The following is an 11,024-nucleotide window of genomic DNA, read 5'->3' as shown; positions in this document are numbered from 1 at the left end:
GCCCAGCCCATGTGGGGCTGCTCCCCAGCACGGGATCAGAGAGTAAATCCCAATCCCGATCCCAATCCCAATCCCAATCCCAATCCCAATCCCTGCTCCTGGGATCTGGGGGTAAATCCCAATCCCTGCCCAATCCCAATCCCAATCCCAATCCCTGCCCATGGGATCTGGGGGTAAATCCCAATCCCTTCCATGGGATTTGAGGGCTCAATGCCAATCCCAGCACACCAGGACTCGTCCATGGGATCAGGGGGTAAATCCCAGTCCCTGCCCATGGGATTTAAGGGTTTAATCCCAGCCCATCAGGACCAGGGATCTGGGGGCAAATCCCAATCCCTGCCCAAGGGACCTGAGGGTTTAATCCCAGACTATTAGGACCCAGCCCATGGGATTTGCAGGGTTTAATCCCAGCTCAGTGCAATCCTGCCCATGGGATTTGAGGGTTTCATCTCAGCCGAGCAAGACCCTGCCCATGGGATCTGAGGGATCAATCCCAATCCCAGCCCAGCAGGACCCAGCCTGTGTCATTTGGGGGATCAATGCCAATGCCAATCCCAGCCTGTGTGATTTGGGGGATCAATGCCAATCCCAATCCCAATCCCAGCCTGTGTGATTTGGGGGATCAATGCCAATCCCAATCCCAATCCCAATCCCAGCCTGTGTGATTTGGGGGATCAATCCCAATCCCAATCCCAATCCCAATCCCAATCCCAATCCCAATCCCAATCCCAATCCCAGCCTGTGTGATTTAGGGGATCAATCCCAATCCCAATCCCAGCCTGCGTGATTTGGGGGATCAATGCCAATCCCAATCCCAGCCTGTGTGATTTGGGGGATCAATCCCAATCCCAGCCTGTGTGATTTGGGGGATCAGTGCCAATGCCAATCCCAGGCTGTGTGATTTGGGGCATCAATGCCATGCTCTGCCCCTTCCCAGCCGGGCTCCCCATGGGTTCACCCCTGGCAGCGAGCAGGGCCCGTCCCGCAGGGAACAGCCGTTAATTAGCATTGTTAATTAATGCGCTATTCCGCAGTGCCCCCCTGTGCCCCGGGAGCTCCCAGCACGGAGGGAGGGCCAGGGCAGCCCTGCCCAGGGGCCCCTCTCGGGGCTGCGCTCGCTCCTGGCACAGCCGGGCACAGCCGGGGCACAGAAAGGCACAACCCGGGCACAGCCTGGGCACAGCCGGGGCACAGAAAGGCACAGCCAGGGCACAGCCCGGGCACAGCCGGGCACAGCCAGGGCACAGCCGGGCTCTGTGCCACAGCCTGGCAGCCCCAGCGGTGCCCAGACGGTGCCCAGGGGGTGCTGGGTGCTCCGAGGGTGCCCCCAGAGTCCCCCCATCCTCGGCACCTGCCCAGGCCTGGATCAAACCTGGGCTTTGGGCACTGAAACAACACCTGTGCCAGGTGCTGGGAGTGGCACTGGCAGCTCCCCACGGCTCCTTTGGGGTCTCGGGAGCTCCACAAGCCCAGCCCTGAGCCCCCTGAGCCCCCTGAGCCCCCTGAGCCCCCCGGCTCCTCTGCAGTTCCCCAATTCCAGCCCTGAGCCCCCTGCCCCAAGCCCATTTGGGTTCCCCTGTCAGCGCCCAGTTGAGTTCTCCTGGCCGTGCCTCACTGGGCTCTCCCGGCAGTGCCCAGTTCCCCTGGCAGTGCCCATTTGGGTTCCCCTGGCAGTGCCCATCTCCCTTGGCAGTGCCCATTTGGGTTCCCCTGGCAGTGCCCATCTCCCTTGGCAGTGCCCATTTGGGTTCCCCTGGCAGTGCCCATTTGGGTTCCCCAGGCAGTGCCCATCTCCCTTGGCAGTGCCCATTTGGGTTCCCCTGGCAGTGCCCATTTGGGTTTCCCTGGCAGTGCCCATCTCCCCTGGCAGTGCCCATCTCCCCTGGCAGTGCCCATTTGGGTTCCCCTGGCAGTGCCCATCTCTCCTGGCAGTGCCCATCTCCCCTGGCAGTGCCCATTTGGGTTCCCCTGGCAGTGCCCATCTCCCCTGGCAGTGCCCATCTCCCCTGGCAGTGCCCATTTGGGTTCCCCTGGCAGTGCCCATCTCCCCTGGCAGTGCCCATCTCCCCTGGCAGTGCCCATCTGGGTTCCCCTGGCCGTGCCCAGCTCTCCCAGCCCAGCCCCGCTCCCGCTGCTCCCCAGCCCCCCCAGGCCCCCCAGAGGGAACCGAGACCCCTCCCCAGAGACCCCCCTGCCCCGGGGCTGCGTGCTGGGTGGGTCCCTGTGGGTCCCTGTGGGTCTGGAACCCCATGGATCTGTGCCCCCCCAGGGTCCCCCTGCCCGGGCAGGATCCGGGGGTCCCTGCAGCCCCCAGGGAGGGGCAGAGCCCCCGAGACGTGCTGGCAGTGCCAGGGCTGGGGCTGGCACCGGGGACACGGCTGGCACCAGTGTGGGGACAGGGCGAGAACGGATGGCCTGGCTTGGCTTGGATTGGCTTGGACTGGCTTGGCTTGGCTTGGCTTGGCCTGGCTTGGCTTGGCTTGGACTGGCTTGGCTTGGCTTGGCCTGGCTTGGCTTGGCTTGGCCTGGCTTGGCTTGGCTTGGATTGGCCTGGCTTGGCTTGGCTTGGCTTGGCTTGGCTTGGCTTGGCTTGGCTTGGCTTGGCTTGGCTTGGCCTGGCTTGGCTTGGCCTGGCTTGGCTTGGCTTGGACTGGCTTGGCTTGGCTTGGCCTGGCTTGGCTTGGCTTGGCCTGGCTTGGCTTGGCTTGACTTGGCTTGGCTTGGCCTGGCTTGGCTTGGCTTGGCCTGGCTTGGCTTGGCTTGGACTGGCTTGGCTTGGCCTGGCTTGGCTTGGCTTGGCTTGGCTTGGATTGGCCTGGCTTGGCTTGGCTTGGCCTGGCCTGGCTTGGCTTGGCTTGGCTTGGTCTGGCATGGCTTGGCTTGGCTTGGTACTGCACAGCTCTTGACCACACTTGGCTTGGCCCGGCCTGGCTTGGCACAGCACAGTTTAGCACATCTTGGCATGACACTGGATAGCCCTTGGCTTGATCTGGCACGGCATGGCTTGGCACGGTACAGCTTGGCTTGGCACTGCACAGCCCTTGACTCTGCTTGGCTTGGCTTGGCTCAGACCAACCTGGCCTGGCTTGGCATGGCACGGTTTGGCACGGAATAGCTTGGCTTGGTCTTAGCATGGCAGGGTTTGGCACGGCACGGCTTGGCACTGCACAGCAAGGTTTGGCATGGCACGCCTTGGCACGGCACACCGGGCTCTGTCCGTGCCCCAGTGCAGGAGCTCAGCTCTGTGCCATGCCATGCCATGCCGTGCCATGCCGTGCCGTGCCGTGCCGTGCCGTGCCGTGCCATCCCCTGAGCCGTGCTGGCGGTGCCCGTGCCGTGCCCGTGCCGTGCCATTCCGAGCCGTGCCGTTCTGTACCGTGCCATGCCCTGAGCCGTGTCCGTGCGGTTCCGCGCCGTGCCGTGTTAAGGCATCCCGTGCCGTGCCGTTCCGTGCCCCGAGCCGTGCCCGTGCCGTGCCGTGCCCCGAGCCGTGCCCGTGCCGTGCCGTTCCGAGCCGTGCCGTGCCCGTGCCCGTTCCCGCGCCCGTTCCCGAGCGGTTCCGCGCCGTGCCCGTGCCGGTGCGCGCTGCCGGCGGGCTCTAGGACCGCGCGGCGGGCTCGGTGCTGCAGTGGAGGCGGCGGCGCTGCGGGAGGAGGCCTGGCCGGGCAGCGCAGCGGCGGCGGCGGCTCGGCGGGGCTCGGCACGGCTCGGCGGGGCTCGGCGGGGCTCTGCGCCGGGCCCGCAGCGGCCCAGGTAACCGGGACAGCGGGACGGCGGGACAGACAGCGGGACAGACGGCGGGACGGACAGCGGCACCGGCACCGCCGGCCCGGCTCGGCTCCGCTCGGGCGCGCTCGGCTGCGTTCGGTTCAGTTCGGATGATGCGTTCGGCTCGGTTCGGCTCCGTTCGGCTCGGTCCAGCCCCGTCCGGTTCGGTCCGGGTGGTGCCTTCGGAAGGGCTCGGGCCCGTCCGGAAGGGGTTCGGGTGTCTCCGCGGGGGTTCGGCTCCCTGCGGCTGAGGTTCGGCTCCCCGCGGCCGAGGTTCGGCTCCCCCCGGCGCACTTCGGCTGCCCCCGGCGGGGTTCGGCGGGGCTCGGCCCGGCCCGGCGCGGCCCCGGTGCGTCCGCCGTCCCGGGCCCGCGGCAGGAAAACACGGCAGGGCCGGGCCCGCCGGGCCCCCCCGGCCCCGCGCCGCCCCCGCCCGGCCCGGCCCGGCCCCGCTCGGCCCGGCCGTGCTAGCGGGGGTGGCCGCGCGGCCCGGCCGGCCCGGCCCCCGCGGCGCCGCCGTGTCCTTGAGCGCGGCGCGGGCGGCTGAAGGGCAGCGGGGCCCGGTGGCACCACGGGCTGTCCCCCCGGTCCCCTCCCGGCCCGCCGTGTCACCGCCCCGGCGTGTGCCCCCCGGCGGGACGGGACGCGGGGCCGCGGCCGCCCGTGCCCTGCCCGCGGCGGGGCCCCCGGGGGAGCGGCCGGGCCGGGCCGGCCTTGCCCGAACTTGGGGGATTTTGCACCAAAAATCCCCCCCGGGGGAGGCGCAGCGCCGCGGGGCCCGCGGGCGGGGGCGGCCGGGCCGGGCCTGCCGGGGCTGCGGGTGCTCGGCCTGCCCGCTCTGCTCCCCCCGGGGGCCCGGCTCCTTCCCCTTCCCTCTCCCCTTCCCCTTCCCTCTCCCTTCTCCGTTCTCCACTTCCCTTCTCCCCTTCCCTCTCCCTTTTCCACTTCCTTCTCCCTTCTCTCCTTCCTTCTCCCTTCTTTCCCTTCCCTCTCCCTTCTCTCCTTCCTTCTCCCTTCTTTCCCTTCCCTCTCCCATCTCTCCTTCTCTCTCCCTTCTCCCCTTCCATCTTCCTCTCCCCTTCCCACTCACTGCCCACTTCCTCATCACTTCCCCCTTCCTCCTCATTTTCCTTCTCACGTTCCCCTTCCTGCTCATTTCCCTCTCCCTCTCACTTTCCCCTTCCTGCTCATTTTCCCTCTCACTTCCCCTTCCTGCTCACTTCCCACTTCCCTCTCACTCCCCTGCCCCTCTGGCTTCCTATCTCTCTCTTCCTTCCCCCTTCCCCATCATTTCCCTTCCCTTTTGGCTTTCCCCTTCCCTCTTGCTCCTCGCCCATCCCACTCACTTCCCCTTTCCCTCTCCCTCCCCACTTCCCCGCCGTCTCCCTCCCCCCTCATTTCCCCTCTCTCCCTCCTCCTTCCCCCGTCCCTTTCCCTCCCACCGCCGTTTCCTCCCCCCGCTTCGCTTTCCGGGGTGTTTCGCCTGCGCAAACCTGCGGCCAAATGAGATTTTCCTCCTCCCCCGGTTCCTCTTTCTGCCCTTTGTGTGACGTCGCCGGTGTCACGGCGGGACCGGCCGGGTTCCGTGCCGGCTGCCGCACCGGCGGCCGCATCCCGTGGTGGCGGTGACCCCCGGGGGAGCCCCGGCTTGGGGTGGCACCGGCCCCGCTGCCCCGCGGCCCCCTGTGCTGAGTCAGCTCCAAACTTCCCAGTGGAGCGGTTCTGTGACATGGAGCAGCTTTGGTGACATGCAGGAGCTTTGGTGACACGGAGCAGCTTTGGTGACACCGAGCAGCTTTGGTGACGTGGTGTAGCTTTGGTGATACCGAGCAGCTCTGGTGACACTGGCTTGTTTTGGTGACACCGAGTTGCTTTGGTGACGCCGAGCAGCTTTGGTGACACCGAGTTGCTTTGGTGACACCGAGCAGCCTCTGCTCCCTTGTGGAATGGCACCATGTTGGTGTCTGCTGGCAGGCCCGGTGTGTCCTGATGGATCCCTGGTGTCTCCCGGTGTGTCCCAAAGCATCCCCGTGTGTCCTGGTGTCTCCCGGTGCATCCCACTTTGTCCTGGTGCATCCCGGTGAATTCTGGTGTGTCCCAGTGCATCCCGGTGCGTCACGGTGTGTCCCGGTGTGTCCTGGTGGATCCTGCTGTGTTCTGGTGTGTCCCGGTGCATCCCAGTGCATCCCCGTGTGTTCTGGTGTGTCCCGGTGCACCCCAGTGCGTTCTGGTGTGTCCTGGTGTGTCTCGGTGTGTCCCAGTGCGTCCCAGTGTGTCCCAGTGTGTCCTGATGCATCCTGGTGTGTCCTGGTGTGTTCTGGTGCATTCTGCTGCATTCTGGTGCATCCCGGTGTGTCCTGGTGTGTCCCAATGCATCCCAGTGCATCCTGGTGTGTCCCGGTGTGTCCTAGTGTGTCCTGGTGTGTCCCAGTGTGTCCGGATGCATCCCAGTGCATACTGGTGTGTCCCAGTGCATCCCAGTGCATCCCAGTGTGTCCCACTGCATCTCTGTGTGTCCCAGTGTGTCCCAGTGCATCCTGGTGCATCTTGGTGTCCCGGCGTGTCCCAGTGCATCCCAGTGTCCCCCAGTGACCCTGGCTGGCCGTGTCCCTGCAATACGTTGGCAGCCCCCGCTGTGTCCCCAGCCCCTGTGCCTTGCCACGCTGGACCACCCCACCCTGTGCCACCCCGCGCCGTGCCATGCCACGCCATGCCATGGCAGCCACTCTCACTCCCAGAGCCTCAGGCAGTGGATTTCGTGCAGGAAGTTTTACTTTGGCTCATCCCAGTTCTCTTTTGGCCCATCCCAGTTGTGTTTTGGCCCATCCCAGTTGTGTTTTGGCACACCCCTTCCCACAGCAGGGCGCGGTGCCCCGGGGCAGCGCGTGGGCCGGCAGGTGCCACGGAGCGTGCCAGGCACGCGTGTGCCACGGCGTGGCACGGCACGGTGCGGGTGTGCTGGGGTGGCTCTGGGGCACGGGATGGGCTTGGGGTTGGGTTTGGTGGGATGGCTCCAGGGCCTGGCAGGGTTTGGGGTTGGTGGTTTGGCTTCAGGCCCTGGGATGGTTTTGGGTTTGCTGGGGTGGGTTTGGCTTTGCTGGGATGGCTGCAGGCCCTGGATTGGGTTTGGGGTTGGATTTGGGTTTGAGTTTGAATGGATGGCTCCAGGCCCTGAGATGTATTTGGGTTTGCTGGGATGGGTTTGAGTTTGCTGGGATGGCTGCAGGCCCTGGTTTGAGTTTGGTGGGATGGGCTTGGGTTTGAGTTTTAGTTTAGTGGGATGGCTCCAGGCCCTGGATTGGATTTGAGTTTGGGTTTGCTGGGATGGCTCCAGGCCTTGCAATGGGTTTGGGGTTGGATTTGGGTTTGAGTTTGCTGGGATGGCTGCAGGCCCTGGTTTGAGTCTGCTGGGATAGGTTTGGGTTTGCTGGGATGTCCCCAGCCCTGCTCAGTTTGGGTTTGGTGGGATGGATCCAGGCCCTGCATTGGGTTTGATTTTCGGTTTGGGTTTGGTGGGATGACTCCTAGGCCCTGGATTGGGTTTGTGTTTGATGGGATGGATTTGGGTTTGCTGGGATGTCCCCAGCCCTGCTCAGTTTGAGTTTGGTGGGATGGCTCCAGGCCCTGGTTTGGGTTTGCTGGGATGGCCCCAGGCCCCACTCAGTTTGGGTTTGCTGGGATGGCCCCAGGCCCCGGGATGGGTTTGGGTTTGCTGGGATGGCCCCAGGCCCTGGTTTGGGTTTGGTGGGAAGGCTCCAGGCCCCACTCAGTTTGGGTTTGGTGGGATGGCCCCAGGCCCGGGATGGGTTTGGGTTTGCTGGGATGGCCCCAGGCCCCGGGATGGGTTTGCTGGGATGGCCCCAGGCCCGGGATGGGTTTGGGTTTGCTGGGATGGCCCCAGGCCCGGGATGGGTTTGGGTTTGCTGGGATGGCCCCAGGCCCTGGGATGGGTTTGCTGGGATGGCCCCAGGCCCTGGGATGGCTGCAGGCCCCGCTCAGTTTGGGTTTGCTGGGATGGCCCCAGGCCCGGGATGGGTTTGCTGGGATGGCCCCAGGCCCTGGGATGGCTGCAGGCCCCGCTCAGTTTCCCCCCCAGCTCAGGAGGAGCCCTCAGCAGGCTCCGCTCCCCCGGCACTGCCCCGTCCCTCTGGCCCGGTGCTGGGCCCGGTGTGTGCCGGCGCTGTGGGGCCGGTTCCCGTGATTCACCACTGCTCCCAGCCCATCCCATCGTGCTGAGCATGGCCCCAGCCCTGCCCCAGCCCTGCCCCAGGCCCTGCTCACCGGGATCAGCCCATCTCCCGGTTTTCTCCCCGGTAACGGAGCTCCCGCAGCTCCTGGGTGCTCCCGGCGGGGCGTTGCCGTTCCCGGTGCTGCAGCAGGATCCTGTTCCTGCAGGATCCCCCGGCTGCATCCACCCTGTGCCACCTGCAGGGCTGGGCACGGCCTGGCATGGGGGGCCACATGCCTCAGTGGCCCATCCCACCCCATAATACCCCATAATACTCCATAACACACCATAACAACCCCATAACACCCCATAATGCACCATAACACCCCATAACACCCTATAACAACCCATAACACCCCATAACAACCCATAACACCCCATAACACCCCATAACACCCCATAACAGCCCATAACGCACCATAACAGCCCATAACACCCCATAACAGCCCATAACACCCCATAACAGCCCATAACACCCCATAACACCCCATAACAACCCATAACAACCCATAACACCCCATAACAGCCCATAACACCCTATAACAACACATAACAACCCATAACAACCCATAACACCCCGTAACAACCCATAACAACCCATAACACCCCATAACAACCCATAACGCACTATAACAGCCCATAACACCCCATAACACCCTATAACGCACCATAACACCCCATAACAACCCATAACACCCCATCCCACCCCATAATACCCCATAACACCCCATAACAACCCATAACAACCCATAACACCCCATAACACCCCATAATACCCCATAACACCTTATAACAACCCATAACACCCCATAACACCCTGTAACACCCCATAACACCCCATAACACCCTATAACAACCCATAACAGCCCATAACGCACCATCCCACCCCATAACGCACCATAACAGCCCATAACACCCCATGACAACCCATAACACTGCATAACACCCTATAACACCCATAACAACCCATAACACCCTATAACAACCCATAACACCCCATAACGCACCATAACAGCCCATAATGCACCATAACACCCCATAACACCCCATAACAACCCATAACACCCCATAACAACCTATAACAACCCATAACACCCTATAACAACCCATAACACCCCATAACACCCCATAAGGCACCATAACACCCCATAACAGCCCATAACAACCCATAACACCCTATAACACCCCATAACAACCCATAACACTGCATAACACCCTATAACACCCATAACAACCCATAATACCCCATAACACACCATAACACCCCGTAACACACCATAACACCCCATAACAACCCATAACACCCTATAACAACCCATAACAGCCCATCCCGCCCCATTATACCCCATCTCGCCCCATAACACCCTATAACAACCCATCCCACCCCATAACACCCCATAATACCCCATCCCACCCCATAACACTGCATAACACCCCATCCCACCCCATAACATCCTATCCTGCCCATACCATCCCATTATCCCAGCCCATCCCACTATCCCATCCCATTATCCCGCCCCGTGCCCTGGGCAGGTGGGTGCTGCTCTGGCTGTGGGGCTGTGGCTGCCCTTGGCTGTGGTGTGCAGCAGGGCAGGGCCTGGTCCTGGGGTGCCCTGGGGTGCTGGGGACTGTCCTTGGGGTGCCAGCTATTGTTCGTGAGGTGCTGGGATTGACTCTTTGGGGTGCTGGGATTGACTCTTTGGGGTGCTGTGGGGTGCTGGGATTGACTCTTTGGAGTGTTGTGGTGCCCTGGAGTGCAGTGAATCAGTCCCTGGGGTGCCCTGGGGTGCTGTGATCGTTCATGGCGTGCCCTGGGGTGCTGTGATTGACTCTTTGGGGTGCTGGGTATTGTTCATGGGGTGCTGTGATTTACTCTTTGGGGTGCCATGGTGCCCTGGAGTGCAGGAATCCCTCCCAGGGGTGCCATGGGGTGCTGTGCATCACTCTCAGGGGTTCTGTGGGCTGCCATGTGTTTCTCCCTAGGGTGCTGTGGGGTGCAGTGACTCCATCCTTGGGGTGCCATGGATGCAGTGACTCCATCCTTGGGGTGCAGGGGTGCCATGGGGTGCAGTGAATCACTCCCAGGGTTGCCCTGGGGTGCAGTGATTCCATCCTTGGGGTGCCATCTCCATCCTTGGGATGCCATGGGGTGCAGTGATTCCATCCTTGGGGTGCCATCTCCATCCTTGGGGTGCCATGGGGTGCAGTGACTCCCTCCTTGGGATGCCATCTCCATCCTTGGGGTGCCATGGGTGCAGTGACTCCCTCCTTGGGATGCCATCTCCATCCTTGGGGTGCCATGGGTGCAGTGACTCCATCCTTGGGGAGCCATGGGGTGCAGTGATTCCATCCTTGGGGTGCCATCTCCATCCTTGGGGTGCCATGGGGTGCAGTGATTCCATCCTTGGGGTGCCATCTCCATCCTTGGGGTGCCATGGGGTGCAGTGACTCCCTCCCTGGAGTGCACCACAGGGTTTGCTCAGTGCAGCTGAGCTCCCCAGGGTCCCCCCCACCTTGGGACCAGGTGTATTTTTAGTATTTTTAGGATCACCCCAGCTCTCACTGGCACTTCACCCCCCGAGTCCCCCAGATGCTTCCAGAGCGGTGGCACGCAGGGGCCAAATATTTCACCCCTGAATTACAGCCCCGGAGACGGGGTCAAGGCCACGGGCTGGGGGTGACGCAGGATTTGGGGGCGCACAGGCTGCGGGTGACTCAGGGCTTTGGGGGTGACTCGGCTTTGGGGGCGCACAGGCTGGGGGTGACTCACGGCCGCCGCTCCTGTCCCCTCTGTGAGTCAATCCCGGAGCCGTTCCGTGCCGCTGGCAAGGAGGAGGAGGAGGAGGAGGAGGAGGAGGAGGAGGAGGAGGAGGAGGAGCGCGGCGGTGGCAGTGACTCAAAGTGACAACAACAATAATAATACGCTGCGGCACTTGTCACGGGAGAGGCGCTTGGCCCGGGTCCCTCGTGCGTCCCCACGGCCGCCGGCGCACGGGGGACCCCGGCCAAGGCGGGGGCGTCACCGCCG

At 63.3% G+C, this 11,024-nt stretch overlaps 1 protein-coding gene across 2 annotated transcripts in view; it reads left to right on the top strand.

The window, feature by feature from the left end:
- Nucleotides 1–3,724: 3,724 nt before the first annotated feature.
- The window catches only part of DNMT3A (DNA methyltransferase 3 alpha), a 49,239-nt gene continuing 41,939 nt past the window's right edge, over nucleotides 3,725–11,024 (top strand). For both annotated transcript variants that reach the window (XM_058020519.1, XM_058020518.1), the window contains exon 1: nucleotides 3,725–3,753. The gene's annotated coding sequence lies outside the window, so the exon portion shown is untranslated. The remainder of the gene's footprint in view (nucleotides 3,754–11,024) is intronic.

Source organism: Melospiza georgiana, chromosome 3 (assembly GCF_028018845.1).
Source record: "Melospiza georgiana isolate bMelGeo1 chromosome 3, bMelGeo1.pri, whole genome shotgun sequence".
Classification (NCBI taxonomy): Eukaryota; Metazoa; Chordata; class Aves; order Passeriformes; family Passerellidae; genus Melospiza; species Melospiza georgiana.
Note: the sequence above shows the minus strand (reverse complement) of the source record. Positions and strands in the feature narration are given on the sequence as shown.